This window comes from Aegilops tauschii, chromosome 4 (assembly GCF_002575655.3).
Source record: "Aegilops tauschii subsp. strangulata cultivar AL8/78 chromosome 4, Aet v6.0, whole genome shotgun sequence".
Lineage (NCBI taxonomy): Eukaryota > Viridiplantae > Streptophyta > Magnoliopsida > Poales > Poaceae > Aegilops > Aegilops tauschii.
This window is the reverse complement of record NC_053038.3, coordinates 96105152-96121910: the sequence shown is the minus strand read 5'-3', so window position 1 is coordinate 96121910 and position 16759 is coordinate 96105152.

Here is a 16759-nt window from a genome sequence, read left to right as displayed (position 1 = left end):
CCCGGCGCCGGCGAGATCTCTCCCTCCAGCGGCACGCGCGCCTTCACGAAGCCCGCGCCGGGGAGGCGCCGCGTGTCACGGAGGAAGGCGATGTGGTCTTCATGGACATTCGACCCGTCCCAGTCCCCTCCATGCTCACGCGCCATGGAGGGCTCGACGAAGAGAACGTCGTGGCAGAAGAGCTGAGATTGGGGCGGGGCCAGGAGGGCGTAGAGAAGATCAGCGGCGGCGCTCCGGCAGAGCTCGGGGGCGCTGCGACGAGAGGAAGAAGAAGGAGGGAAAAAGGGGTGGAGGGGCACGCATGCTTCGCCGCTCCCTCCCCTCTCCCTACTTATAGCCTACGGGCTATGAAGCCGAGGGGGCGGGCGTGGGATTGTGGGATTAACTTTGCCCACAATGCCACGCTCCCGCCTTTACCGCGCGGGGAAACCCAACCGCCTGCCTCGGCCGCAGCGGATCCGCCCGCGTGCCGAGGCCCGGTGGTGGCGGGCCCAGTCTGCAGTCGCGTCCCATCACGAGCGTGGGCTGGCAGGCTGACCCGGCTGGCTGGCGCCATGTGGCACGCCCACGACGGGCGGCAGGCCTAGAGGCTTAGCTAACACGCCACCTAGTTCCCGTCGTTGCATTCGAGATTCCAGGTAGATCTGACTGGACGTACCCGACTCCTGCCAACCGGCTTCCCAGGAGTCAGATGAAGCATCCTTCAGAGCACCCGGAGGAGGAAGCTGTTGAGGCTCCTCGGCTCCTCAGCCGCGGCACCTCACCAGCTTCGGGGACTACTGTCGGAGTAATGGGCCACAGGTAGCCCAACCCGAGTCCCAGAACCTTTCAAGACATCGGGGCAGGCTGCGCCCCTCAAGGCGCCAAGATAGAGCGCCGCCTTCTGGCGGCTGGCTGGCCGCACGGCCGACTGCCGGAAGACGGCCATGCTTAGGAAGACGGCTACAAGACGGGCCGGCTCCTAGGCAGGCGGCCTCCAGAGAGACCGACTCCGAGCAGTCGGCCCATGGCGCCCTTAAAGTCTGCGCCCCCATTAAGTAGACAAGACAGGGTGAGGCCACAGTGTAGCCCATCACCCCCGTATCCAGGGCCGGGCGTGGCCAGAGTGCTCCGTACAGGCGGAGATCTCCGCCCGGCGTGACACTGTTGCCGCTCTGCCCCTGACATCACTCCTGTCAGGCGATGCCCTGCTCCCACGATCGTCTGTCGGTACGGCCCGAAGACGACGGGCCCTACCGATCAGCGTGAGCCCGGAAGACGGCGGGAGCCTCACCAATCGGACCCAAGGGAGGCTGGCCCCCAGCAGTCGGCCCGCCCTTTCCTCGGGGTCTACACGCCATTAACCAGATAAGACGCGGAGTTGCTACAGTGACCTCCTGCCAGGCGGCGGGACTGTAGCCACGCTCCCTTGACCAAGCAAGCGTCATTAGCGTTACTGCTACAGTAATCAGCAGTCGGCAAGACCCGCGAGCGGCGGGGGCGGCCTGTCGGCGCCGGACCAAACCAGTCGGCGGGGCCCACTAGGCGGCGGGCCCCAGCAGTCGGCGGAGAAGTCGGCTATCAGAGAGACTGACAGCCAGGTCCTACACCCTGCCAGATTACCGTTGTACCCCTGGGGGCTAGGCCTATATAAACCCCCCAGGGCACCCATGCAAAGGGTTCGAACCTGTTAGAATTAGACTCAGACCTAGGGGGAGAAGAGAGCAAGCCTTGCCTTCTCCCGACTCTAGCATACAGCTCGAGGAGCACCATTTGTACTCACTAGTGCCTTAGTGATCATGTGGAGACCCCGCAGAGAAGGACTAGGGGTGTTATCTCCTAGGAGAGCCCCGGACCTGGGTAAAGTGTGCCGGCGTTCGTGTCTACGCCTCATCCCGCTTCCAGGCACCGGCGACGTTCTACTAGCTCCCACCATGATAAGCCATCCCTTGGCATATGTCGCACCCAACCCCCGACAGTCAGCGTAGAGCAACAAGCTATCACGAGGTTGGAAAGGGGAAATCGAGCCCGAACAGGACATGCGTTCGCAAATTTTCATAACAGGGAATATATACACAAAAGGCACTACAGATTCTTACACACCCCCACGGGGTACCTCATGGTTCTTCGCAGGAAACAAAAGCAAGAACTAAGAGGAATCCAATCTACACCCTCCCATGGCGGCCGCCATCATCAACAGTGGGCCACGGGAGGCCGGCGCCAACTCCATCCAGATCAGCGGCGGCGGCGGCTGGGTGCCGCGGCTCTGCTCCGAGCCCGGCGGGAGCTTGGGGTCACGTAGCTATCGTCGCTCGTCTCCGGAGTCTCGTAGAGCTCAGGAGAGTCGCTAGACTCCCAGGGGCTGCTGCTGCTGGAGTAGCCACGAGCGGAGCGTGCGTCATCCTGGCGCTCCCCTCCAGGGCAACACTCCAGGCGGCGGCCCTCCGCGTCGAAGACCTTGAAGAAGAGCGTGGAGGTGCCGTCGAACTCAAAATGGATCGCGAGGGCGCCTTCCGCACGGCAGACCCGTGCAACCTCGCCCCAGCCACGGGTCATGAAGATCTTGCCGGTGGGGACCACTTCGACCTCTGCTCCGATCGCCGGAGCGTCGCAGTCGGCGTGCTGCAGCCAGAGCTCGAGAAGCCCCCTCAGGGGCATCACGTCGGAGAAGAACCGCGGGAAGCGGATCCAGGAACTCGGGGGCATCGGCGCCCATAGCACAAGCTCGCGCGAGGAATCCGTGGCGTGGATTCCAGGAGCAACGGCACGCATCGACATCGCGCGGCGACCACGGGCGCGGCGCGGACGTCGCCGCACGTCGCTCCGCCCTCCTGAGCCCTCGGCTCGGGTGTACAAGGGAAGCGGGTACCCTGGAGGAGGCCGCTCGCACCAAGGCCTCGTCACCACCTGCATCGCTGCCTCGTCGCGATGGTGGACCGACCTCTTCTTCGGTGGGAGTGGCCCCAGATCATCACGGGGGGGGGGGGGGGGCTTTCCTTTCTCTTCTGCGGAGAACCTTCGAATGGGCGCCATTGTTGCAAGCAGAGGAGCAAGGAGGAAGAAGCGAGTGAAGCAAGGAAGAGATGGGCGACGGGGGCTCCGCCCCCTTCCCCATTTATAGCGGAAGAAGGCTAACCGGTGCCCCCCACGATCACAGGTAATGATTGTTTTCCTTGCATATCGCAGGGACTTGTCAAGTCAGGCAGTTGCCGAGGCCGCGTGGGGAAGTGGAGACGCCCACGTCCAATCAACCGCCACGCTCGACCGAGGCCGCAGGCTCTGGGGGGCGCGGCGCTCCGTGCTTCACCCTTGGCTTCGCCGCGAAGCCAAGCCCGAGCGCACCTTGGGCCCGGGGGCTACTGTCGGCATTCTGGGAACGGGGGTCCCCAGACTTGCCTGCCTGCGGCCCACGACGTGGCTATGCTAGCGTGCCAGTACGGCCCATCTTCACCAATAAAGCATTCAAGGCCCTCGCGAGGGGCCAAGCCTCGCGAGGCGGACGACGCAAGACCTCCTCAGGAGCGACCTCTGCAGGCAGGCTCGCGAGGAGCGGAGATATCAAGGCGAGGATAACCTCGCGAGGCTCTCGTGACGTGAGCCATGACGTCCGGCACCAGGCGGGCGCCAGCGTGCGCAGCGTCCTTGTTTCCTCTTTGGTGCTAAGGAGGCAGGCGCGGGCGCGGAGTACCGAGGCATCAGGCAAAGGTTTCCATATCGGTGCAACGAGACCAAGACCAGCAGGACGGCAAGATGGAGTTCACCATGGAGCCCAAGACGGCGTCACCACCAGAGCCTTTTGCAGGCGAAGACCGCTTTTGTCAGGATAGCTTGTACTAGCTGTCCCCTTTCAAATTGGCCCGCCGTTGTTGGTTCCCTTCCCACTCAATATTTGGGGAGAGGACCAGGGCATATATAAGTAGAGCTAGCCACCACAGAGGGGGAGGGGATCGAGTTCTCATCCACAAGTCCACAGAGCACAAGAACACCTCAACCTCAGGAGGCTATTCTTCCCCTTATACTGTTCTTCATCAGCCCAAGAGGCAATCCACCACCACACACTGGAGTAGGGTATTACACCACAACGGTGGCCCGAACCAGTATAAATCTCGTGTCTTTCCGTGCTGTGAGTTCATCGAGTTCGTCCGCGATATCTTAGCGAGCTAGGGCGTAGATCGGTAGGAGGGAAAGAACTTCGTGCGCACCCCAGAGTTCGAACCTTAAGGGTTTTGCCGGAACCCCATATCCGACACATGGCTAGTCCTCCTATCATTGTTAATACTCCCGATAATGAAGTTCTCAATTTTAAACAAAGGGAGGGAGAAAATCTAAAAGATGCTTGGCATAGAATTCGCAATGCTCAAAATAGATCTACTAGAAATCAATCCACTTCCGTTCTTCTTCGCAATTTTTACGTAGGCATCACTCCTTGGAATAGATATGTTCTTGACACCATTACCGGAGGGAATTTCTTGGGAAGCCATACTTTTGATTCTTATAATGCTATGATAGATTTGTTAGGCCCACCACCTCTTTTAGTCAATGGAACTATTTTAACTTTGGAACATGTGATGAAAAGGCTTGATATTATTGAAAATAAAATTGCAACTGTAGAGTTAATTGAAAATTTGGATAAAAAGATCCACAACCAAATTACCCAATATGGATCTAAGGTAGGAGTTACTCTGAAAAATCTTAGGGAAAAGGAACCCATAGTTAATGATTCCACTAGAATTGATAAACTCGAAGATATTATTACCAACTTGGGGTCCGCTTTTTCTGCCGTTAAAAATACCTCAAATCCTCCTCCTACCAAAGTTGCCAAGTTTATCTATGTTCCTAAAAATAAGGGTGAATCTTCTAGTAAGGAAAATGAAGACCTCAAATCAATATGTGTTCACCCCAACTTTTTCGATATCATTAAGGAACCTTTTGCTACAAATGAATTTCTGAATTTCTTTCCTAGGAGTTCGATCATTAACAAAACCAAAGAACCTCCTAAGGGTTATGTGTGTTCAATTGAATAATTGCATACCAAAGATGACAATACCTAGATCTATTCTTGTTTTTATGCCTAGCTAGGGGCGTTAAACGATAGCGCTTGTTGGGAGGCAACCCAATTTTATTTTTGTTCTTTGCTTTTTGCTCCTGTTTAGTAATAAATAATTCATCTAGACTCTGGTTAGATGTGGTTTTATGTTTTAATTATTGTTTGTGCCAAGTAGAACCTTTGGGAAGACTTGGGTGAAGTCTTTGCGATCTTGCTGTAAAAAAACAGAAACTTTGGCACTCACGAGATTAGCTGTAAGTTTTTACTGGAGAGTGCTTTTAGGTTGATTCTTTTTGCAGATGATTAATATACAAATTTCCCACGTCCACCAATTTATTTCAGAATTTTTGGAGTTACAGAAGTATTCGAATGATACAGATTGCTACAGACTGTTCTGTTTTTGACAGATTCTGTTTTTCGTGCGTTGTTTGCTTATTTTGATGAATCTATGAGTAGTACGGGGGGTATGAACCATAGAGAAGTTGGAATACAGTAGGTTTAACACCAATATAAATAAATAATGAGTTCGTTACAGTACCTTAAAGTGGTGGTTTATTTTCTTATACTAACGGAGCTCATGAGATTTTCTGTTGAAGTTTTGTGTTGTGAAGTTTTCAAGTTTTTGGGTAAAGATTTGATGGATTTTGGAAGCCAGAGCTAAGCTTGGGGATTCCCAAGGCACCCCAAGGTAAAATTCAAGGACAACCAAAAGCCTAAGCTTGGTCCCCGGAAGGCATCCCCTCTTTTGTCTTCGTCTATCGGTAACTTTACTTGAGGCTATATTTTTATTCACCACATGATATGTGTTTTGCTTGGAGCATCTTGTATGATTTGAGTATTTGCTTTTTAGTTTAGCACAATCATCCTTGCTGTACACAACTTTTGGGAGAGACACGCATGAATCGGGATTTATTAGAATACTCTATGTGCTTCACTTATATCTTTTGAGCTAGATAATTTTGCTCTAGTGCTTCACTTCTATCTCTTTAGAGCACGGCGGTGGTTTTATTTTATAGAAATTATTGATCTCTCATGCTTCACTTATATTATTTTGAGAGTCTTTTAGAACATCATGGTAATTTTCTTTGGCTATAAAACTAGTCCTAATATGATAGGCATCCAAGATGGGTATAATAAAAACTTTCATATAAAGTGCGCTGAATACTATGAGAAGTTTGATGCTTGATGATTGTTTTGAGATATGAAGATGGTGATATTAGAGTCATGCTAGTAGATTAATTGTGAATTTGAGAGATACTTGTGTTAAAGTTGGTGATTCGCGTAGCATGCACGTATGGTGAACCGTTATGTGATGAAGTTGGAGCATGATTTATTTATTGATTGTCTTCCTTATGAGTGGCGGTCGGGGACAAGCGATGGTCTTTTCCTACCAATCTATCCCCCTAGGAGCATGCGCGTAGTACTTCGTTTCGATAACTAATAAATTTTTGCAATAAGTATGTGACTTCTTTATGACTAATGTTGAGTCCATGGATTATACGCACTCTCACCCTTCCACCATTGCTAGCCTCTCTAGTACCGCGCAACTTTCGCCGGCACCATACACCCACCATATACCTCCCTCAAAACAGCCACCATACCTACCTATTATGGCATTTCCATAGCCATTCCGAGATATATTGCCATGCAACTTTCCACTGTTCCATTTATTATGACACGCTCCATCATTGTCATATTGCTTTGCATGATCATGTAGTTGACATCGTATTTGTGGCAAAGCCACCTTCATATCTTTCATACATGTCACTCTTGATTCATTGCACATCCCGGTACACCGCCGGAGGCATTCACATAGAGTCATATTTTTGTTCTAAGTCTTGAGTTGTAAGTAAATAAAAGTGTGATGATCTTCATTATTAGAGCATTGTCCCATGTGAGGAAAGAATGATGGAGACTATGATTCCCCCACAAGTCGGGATGAGACTCCGGACGAAAAATAAAAAAAGAGAAAAAAGGAGAAAAGGCCCAAATAAAAATAAATAAAAATAAATAAATAAATAAAAATGAGAAAAAAGAGAGAAGGGGCAATGCTACTATCCTCTTACCACACTTGTGCTTCAAAGTAGCACCATGATCTTCATGATAGAGAGTCTCCTATGCTATCATTTTCATATACTAGTGGGAATTTTTCATTATAGAACTTGGCTTGTATATTCCAATGATGGACTTCCTCAAATTGCCCTAGGTCTTCGTGAGCAAGCAAGTTGGATGCACACCCACTTAGTTTCTTTTGTTGAGCTTTCATACACTTATAGCTCTAGTGCATCCATTGCATGGCAATCCCTACTCACTCACATTGATATCTATTGATGGGCATCTCCATAGCCCGTTGATACGTGATACGTCTCCAACGTATCTATAATTTTTTATTGTTCCATGCTATTATATTATCCGTTTAGGATGTTTTATATGCATTTATATGCTATTTTATATGATTTTTGGGACTGACCTATTAACCTAGAGCCCAGTGCCAGTTTCTGTTTTTTCCTTGTTTTTGAGTTTTACAGAAAAGGAATACCAAACGGAGTCCAATTGACCTGCCATTTTTTGTGGATTTTTTATGGACCAAAAGAAGCCCCCAGAGTAAAAGAGTTGGGCCAGAAGAGTCCTGAGCCGTCCACGAGGGTGGAGGGCACGCCCTACCCCCTGGGTGTGGGCCCCTATCTCGTGGACGACTCGGAGACCCCCCTGGCGTGAGACCGACGCCAAAAATTCCTATAAATACAGAAACCTCCAGAAAATAACCTAGATCGGGAGTTCCGCCGCCGCAAGCCTCTATAGCCACCAAAAACCAATCGGGACCCTGTTCTGGCACCCTCCCGGAGGGGGGGATCCGTCAGCGGTGGCCATCTTCATCATCCCGGCGCTCTCCATGACGAGGAGGGAGTAGTTCACCCTCGGGGCTGAGGGTATGTACCAGTAGCTGTGTGTTTGATCTCTCTCCCTCTCGTGTTATTGAGGTGGTACGATCTTGATGTATCGCGAGCTTTGCTATTATAGTTGGATCTTATGATGTTTCTCCCCCTCTACTCTCTTGTGATGAATTGAGTTTTCCCTTTCAAGTTATCTTAACAGATTGAGTCTTTAAGGATTCGAGAACACTTGATGTATGTCTTGCATGTGCTTATCTGTGGTGTCAATGGGATATCATGTGATTAACTTGATGTATGTTTTGGTGATCAACCTGCGGGTTCAGTGACCTTGTGAACTTATGCATAGGGGTTGGCACTCGTTTTCTTCTTGACTCTCCGGTAGAAACTTTGGGGCACTCTTTGAAGTTCTTTGTGTTGGTTGAATAGATGAATCTGAGATTGTGTGATGCAATACGTATAATCATACCCACGGATACTTGAGGTGACATTGGAGTATCTAGGTGACATTAGGGTTTTGGTTGATTTGTGTCTTAAGGTGTTATTCTAGTACGAACTCTAGGATAGATCGAACGAAAAGAATAGCTTCGTGTTATTTTACTACAGACTCTTGAATAGATCAATCAGAAAGAATAACTTTGAGGTGGTTTCGTATCCTACCATAATCTCTTCGTTTGTTCTCCGCTATTAGTGACTTTGGAGTGACTCTTTGTTGCATGTTGAGGGATAGTTATATGATCAAATTATGTTATTATTGTTGAGAGAACTTGCACTAGTGAAAGTATGAACCCTAGGCCTTGTTTCAACGCATTTCAATACCGTTTTTGCTCACTTTTATCTTTAGTTACCTTGCTGTTTTTATATTTTCAGATTACAAAAACCTATATCTACCATCATTATTGCACTTGTATCACCATCTCTTCGCCGAACTAGTGCACCTATACAATTTACCATTGTATTGGGTGTGTTGGGGACACAAGAGACTCTTTGTTATTTGGTTGCAGGGTTGTTTGAGAGAGACCATCTTCATCCTATGCCTCCCACGGATTCATAAACCTTAGGTCATCCACTTGAGGGAAATTTGCTACTGTCCTACAAACCTCTGCACTTGGAGGCCCAACAACGTCTACAAGAAGAAGGTTGTGTAGTAGACATCAAGCAGTTTCTGGCGCCGTTGCCGGGGAGGTTAGTGCTTGAAGGTATATCTTTAGATCTTGCAATCGAATCTTTTAGTTTCTTGTTTTATCACTAGTTTATTCTATAAAAAACTACAAAAAATGGAATTAAGGTTGCCTCATATGCTTCATATTTTTAATGTCTTTCGTGAAAATGATGGGAAGGAAAATTGTGCTCAAGTACTAGAAGAAGAATTAGATAGAATTCTTGGCATAAAATATGTGAATGATGAGCGTGATTGCAAAATTGTCAGTATGAATTCTTTGAATACCCATGATGCTAATGATATGCAAAGCCACAAGCTTGGGGATGCTATGTTTGATGAAGATGATATGTTTAGTCCCCCAAGTTTTGATGAGCAAATTTATTATGATGAAAGCATGCCTCCTATTTATGATGATTATTGTGATGACACGTATGCTATAAAAAATAAAGATCACCATGAAACTTGTCATCATGATTTTAATTTTCAATTGGATTATGCTTCACATGATAGTTATTTTGTTGAGTTTGCATACCACTACTATTTATGAGAAGAAATTTGCTTATGTGGAGAGTAATAAAAATTCTATGCTTGTGCATCATGAAAATAGTGCTTTATGTGATGGTTAGATTGTTGAATTCATTCATCATGCTACTGAAAATTATTATGAGGGAGGAACATATGCTTGTAGGAATTGCAATAATATCAAGTTTCCTCTCTATGTGCTTAAAGTTTTGAAGTTATGCTTGTTTTCCCTTCCTATGCTAGTTGATTATTGTTCCCATAAGTTGTTTGCTCACAAAATCCCTATGCATAGGAAGTGGGTTAGACTTAAATGTTCTAGTCATATTCTTCATGATGCTCTCTTTATGTTTCAATTCTTATCTTTTATGTGAGCATCATTGAAATCAGCATGCCCAGCTAGGGGCGTTAAACGTTAGCGCTTGTTGGGAGGCAACCCAATTTTATTTTTGTTATTTGCTTTTTGCTAATGTTTAGTAATAAATGATTCATCTAGCCTCTGTTTATATGTGGTTTTATGTTTTAATTAATGTTTGTGCCAAGTAGGACCTTTGGGAAGACTTGGGTGAAGTCTATGTGATCTTGCTGTAAAAAATAGAACTTTAGCGCTCACGAGATTAGCTGCCATTTTTTACTGGAGAGTGATTTTAGGTTGACTATTTTTTCAGATTATTAATAGACAAATTCCTCAGGTCCACCAATTTATTTCAGAATTTTTGGAGTTCCATAAGTATACGTTTGATACAGATTACTACGGATTGTTCTGTTTTTGACAGATTCTATTTCATTGTGTTGTTTGCTTATTTTGATGAATCTGTGAGTAGTATCGGAGGGTATAAACCATAGAGAAGTTGGAATACAGTAGATATTGCACCAATATGAATTTAGAATGAGTTCACAACAGTACCTAAGTGGTGGTTTTATTTTTTTATAATAACGGAGCTTACGAGTTTTCTGTTGAGTTTTGTGTTGTGAAGTTTTCAAGTTTTGGGTAAAGATTCGATGGACTATGGAATAAGGAGTGGCAAGAGCCTAAGCTTGGGGATGCCCAAGGCACCCCAAGGTAATATTCAAGGACAACCAAGAGCCTAAGCATGGGGATGCCCCGGATGGCATCCCCTCTTTCGTCTTCGTTCATCGGTAACTTTACTTGGAGCTATATTTTTATTCACCACATGATATGTGTTTTGCTTGGAGCGTCATTTTATTTTCTTTTGTTTTGCTTGCTGTTTGAATAAATACCAAGATCTGAAATTCTTAAATGTTAGAGAGTCTTCACATATTTACATAATTATTCAACTACTCATTGATCTTCACTTATATCTTTTGGAGTAGTTTGTCATTTGCTCTAGTGCTTCACTTATATCTTCTTAGAGCATGGCGGTAGTTTTATTTTGAAGAAATAATTGATCTCTCATGCTTCACTTATATTATTTTGAGAGTCTTTTAGAACAGCATGGTAATTTGTTTTGGTTATAAAATTAGTCCTAATATGATGGGCATTCAAGATGGGTATAATAAAAACTTTCATATAGAGTGCAGTGAATACTATGACAAGTTTGATACTTGATGATTGTTTTGAGATATGAAGATGGTGATATTAGAGTCATGCTAGTTGAGTAATTGTGAAATTGAGAAATACTTATGTTGAGGTTTGCAAGTCCCGTAGCATGCACGTATGGTAACCGTTGTGTGACAAATTTGAAGCATGAGGTGTTTCTTTGATTGCCTTCCTTATGAGTGGCGGTCGGGGACGAGCGATGGTCTTTTCCTACCAATCTATACCCCTAGGAGCATGAGTGTAGTGCTTGATTTTGATGACTTGTAGATTTTTGCAATAAGTATGTGAGTTCTTTATGACTAATGTTGAGTCCATGGATTATACGCACTCTCACCCTTCCATCATTGCTAGCCTCTTCGGTACCGTGCATTGCCCTTTCTCACCTCAAGAGTTGGTGCAAACTTCACTGGTGCATCCAAACCCCGTGATATGATACGCTCTATCACACATAAGCATCCTTATATCTTCCTCAAAACAGCCACCAAACCTACCTATTATGCCATTTCCATAGCCATTCCGAGATATATTGCCATGCAACTTTCCACCGTTCCGTTTATTATGACACGCTTCATCATTGTCATGTTGCCTTGCGTGATCATGTAGTTGACATCGTATTTGTGGCAAGGCCACCATGCATAATTTCACACATGTCACTCTTGTTTCATTGCCCATCCCGGTACACCGCCAGAGGCACTCATATAGAGTCATATTTTGTTCTAGTATCGAGTTGTAATCATTGAGTTGTAAATAAATAGAAGTGTGGTGATCATCATTAATAGAGCGTGTCCCATAAAAATGAAGGCCAAATAATAATAAAAGGCCCAAAAAAAGGGGAAAAGAAGGGACAATGCTACTATCCTTTTTCCACACTTGTGCTTCAAAGTAGCACCATGATCTTTATGATAGAGAGTCTCTTATTTTGTCACTTTCATATACTAGTGGGAATTTTTCATTATAGAACTTGGCTTGTATATTCCAACAATGGGCTTCCTCAAATGCCCTAGGTCTTCGTGAGCAAGCAAGTTGGATGCACACCCACTTAGTTTCTTTTGTTGAGCTTTCATACATTTATAGCCATAGTGCATCCGTTGCATGGCAATCAGTACTCCTTGCATTGACATCAATTGATGGGCATCTCCCTAGCCCGTTGATTAGCCGTGTCAATATGTGAGACTTTCTCCTTTTTTGTCTTCTCCACACAACCTCCATCATCATATTCTATTCCACCCATAGTGCTATGTCCATGGCTCACGCTCATGTATTGCGTGAAAGTTGAAAAAGTTTGAGAATACTAAAGTATGAAACAATTGCTTGGCTTGTCATCGGGGTTGTGCATGATGAGAGCATTTTTGTGTGACAAAAATGAAGCATGGCCAAACTATATGATTTTGTAGGGACGAGCTTTCTTTGGCTATGTTATTTTGATAAGACATAATTGCTTGGTTAGTATGCTTGAAGTATTATTATTTTTATGTCAATATTAAACTTTTGTCTTGAATCTTTCGGATCTGAACATTCATGCCACAATAAAGAAGATTACATTGATTCCACATAAAAAATTCTGTTTTTATCATTTACCTACTCGAGGACGAGCAGGAACTAAGCTTGGGGATGCTTGATACGTCTCCAACGTATCTATAATTTTTGATTGTTCCATGCTATTATATTATCCATCTAGGATGTTTTATATGCATTTATATGCTATTTTATATGATTTTTGGGACTAACCTAATAACCTAGAGCCCAGTGCCAGTTTCTGTTTTTCCTTGTTTTTGAATTTTACAGAAAAGGAATACCAAACGGAGTCCAATTGACCTGCCAATTTTTGTGGATTTTTTATGGACCAAAAGAAGCCCCCGGAGTAAAAGAGTTGGGCCAGAAGAGTCCCGAGCCGTCCACGAGGGTGGAGAGCACGCCCTACCCCCTGGGCGTGGGCCCCTATCTCGTGGACGACTCGGAGACCCCCCTGACGTGAGACCGACGCCAAAAATTCCTATAAATACAGAAACCTCCAGAAAATAACCTAGATCGGGAGTTCCGCCGCCGCAAGCCTCTGTAGCCACCAAAAACCAATCGGGACCCTGTTCCGGCACCCTGCCGGAGGGGGGATCCCTCACCGATGGCCATCTTCATCATCCCGGCGCTCTCCATGACGAGGCGGGAGTAGTTCACCCTCGGGGCTGAGGGTATGTATCAGTAGCTATATGTTTGATCTCTCTCTCTCTCGTGTTCTTGAGGTGGTACGATCTTGATGTATCGCAAGCTTTGCTATTATAGTTGGATCTTATGATGTTTCTCCCCCTCTACTCTCTTGTGATGAATTGAGTTTTCCCTTTGAAGTTATCTTATCGGATTGAGTCTTTAAGGATTTGAGAACACTTGATGTATGTCTTGCATGTGCTTATCTGTGGTGACAATGGGATATCACGTGATTCACTTGGTGTATGTTTTGGTGATCAACTTGCGGGTTCAGTGACCTTGTGAACTTATGCATAGGGGTTGGCACACGTTTTCGTCTTGACTCTCTGGTAGAAACTTTGGGGCACTCTTTGAAGTTCTTTGTGTTGGTTGAATAGATGAATCTGAGATTGTTTGACGCATATTGTATAATCATACCCGCGGATACTTGAGGTGACATTGGAGTATCTAGGTGACATTAGGGTGTTGGTTGATTTGTGTCTTAAGGTGTTATTCTAGTACGAACTCTAGGATAGATCGAACGAAAAGAATAGCTTCGTGTTATTTTACTACGGACTCTTGAATAGATCGATCAGAAAGAATAACTTTGAGGTGGTTTCGTACCCTACCATAATCTCTTCGTTTTTTCTCCGCTATTAGTGACTTTGGAGTGACTCTTTGTTGCATGTTGAGGGATAGTTATATGATCCAATTATGTTATTATTGTTGAGAGAACTTGCACTAGTGAAAGTATGAACCTAGGCCTTGTTTCAACGCATTGCAATACCGTTTTCGCTCACTTTTATCATTAGTTACCTTGCTGTTTTTATATTTTCAGATTACAAAAACCTATATCTACCATCATTATTGCACTTGTATCACCATCTCTCGCCGAACTAGTGCACCTATACAATTTACCATTGTATTGGGTGTGTTGGGGACACAAGAGACTCTTTGCTATTTGGTTGCAGGGTTGTTTGAGAGAGACCATCTTCATCCTACGCCTCCCACGGATTCATAAACCTTAGGTCATCCACTTGAGGGAAATTTGCTACTGTCCTACAAACCTCTGCACTTGGAGGCCCAACAATGTCTACAAGAAGAAGGTTGTGTAGTAGACATCAATACGCCTAGTTGATATGAGAATATCTTCTCCTTTTTGTCTTCTCCACAACCACCATATTCTATTCCACCTATAGTGGTAGGTCCATGGCTCATGCTCATGTATTGCGTGAAGATTGAAGAAGTTTGAGAACATCAAAAGTATGAAACAATTGCTTGGCTTGTCATCGTGGTTGTGCATGATTTAAATATTTTGTGTGATGAAGATAGAGCATAGCCAGACTATATGATTTTGTAGGGATAGTTTTCTTTGGCCATGTTATTTTGAGAAGACATGATTGCTTTGTTAGTATGCTTGAAGTATTATTATTTTTATGTCAATATTAAACTTTTGTCTTGAATCTTTCGGATCTGAACATTCATGACACAATAAAGAAAATTACATTGATAATTATGTTAGGTAGCATTCCACATCAAAAATTCTGTTTTTATCATTTACCTACTCGAGGACGAGCAGGAATTAAGCTTGGGGATGCTTGATACGTCTCCAACGTATCTATAATTTTCTATTGTTCCATGCTATTATATTATCTGTTTGGATGTTTAATGGGCTTTAATATGCTATTTTATAGACTAACCTATTAACCGGAGGCCTAGTGCCAGTTTATATTTTTTTTGCCTATTTTAGAGTTTTGCAGAAAAGGAATACCAAACGGAGTCCAAACGGAATGAAACCTTCGCGATGATCTTTCTTGGACCGAAAGCAAACTAGAAGACTTGGAGTTGAAGTCCGGAACTCCACGAGTAGGCCACGAGGCAGGAGGGCGCGCCCCCAACCCTCGTGGGCCCCTCCTAGCTCCACCGACGTACTTCTTTCGCCTATATATATACTCTTATACCCTAGAAACATCAGGGGGAGCTACAAAACCACTTTTCCACCGCCGCAACCTTCTGTACCCGTGAGATCCCATCTTGGGGCCTTTTCTGGCAATCTGCCGGAGGGGGAATCGATCACGGAGGGCTTCTACATCAACACCATTGCCTCTCTGATGAAGTGTGAGTACTTTACCACAGACCTTCGGGTCCATAGTTATTTGCTAGATGGCTTCTTCTCTCTATTTGATTCTCAATACAAAGTTCTCCTCGATGTTCTTGGAGATCTATTCGACGTAATACTCGTTTATGGTATGTTTGCCGAGATCCGATGAATTGTGGATTTATGAACAAGTTTATCTATGAATATTATTTGGTTCTTCTATGAATTCTTATATGCATGATTTGATATCTTTGCAAGTCTCTTCGAATTATCGGTTTAATTTGGCCTACTAGATTGATCTTTCTTGCAATGGGAGAAGTGCTTAGCTTTGGGTTCAATCTTGCGGTGTCCTTTCCCAGTGACAGTAGGGGCAGCAAGGCACGTATTGTATTGTTGCCATCGAGGATAAAACGATGGGGCTTATATCATATTGCTTGAGTTTATCCCTCTACATCATGTCATCTTGCTTAATGCGTTACTCCGTTCTTTATGAACTTAATACTCTAGATGCATGCTGGATAGCGGTCAATGTGTGGAGTAATAGTAGTAGATGCAGAATCATTTCGGTCTACTTGACACGGGCGTGATGCCTATATTCATGATCATTGCCTTAGATATCTTCATAACTATGCGCTTTTCTATCAATTGCTCGGCAGTAATTTGTTCACCCACCATAATACATGTTATCCTGAGAGAAGCCACTAGTGTGGAGCTTCCAAACCTGATCTGATGACCAAGGGCGTAGCTGTCGATCTTCTCGAGGGGACCAGTTGAAGTGGCACGCAGAGCGAAGTCGCCAAACACAAAGAGCTGACCAGGGAGAAAGGTTTCTTTGAAAACAGCATGGTCGCCAACGACAAGTCGAGCCATCGATCCTTCTGTTGATGACACAGTGGAACTCTCAAGTAAAGCACCAATGTCGGTGTCAAAACTGGCAGATCTCGGGTAGGGGGTCCCGAACTGTGCGTCTGAGGATTGATGGTAACAAGGGACAAGTGGGACACAATGTTTACCTAGGTTCGGGCCCTCTTAATGGAGGTAAAACCCTACGCCCTGCTTGATTATATTTGATGAGTATATGGGTTACAAGAGTTGATCTACTTTGAGATCATAATGGCTAAACCCTAGCTGTCTAGCCTATGAGAATTATGATAGCCTCTACGGACTAAACCCTCTGGTTTATATACACACCTGAGGGGCCTAAGGTTGTACAGAGTCGGTTCTGGGGGAAGGAAATAACATATCCGGACACCAATCTTGCCATCCATGCATAGGGGAGTCCTACCCAGACATGGGGGGAAAGTCTTCTGCTTGTATCTTCACG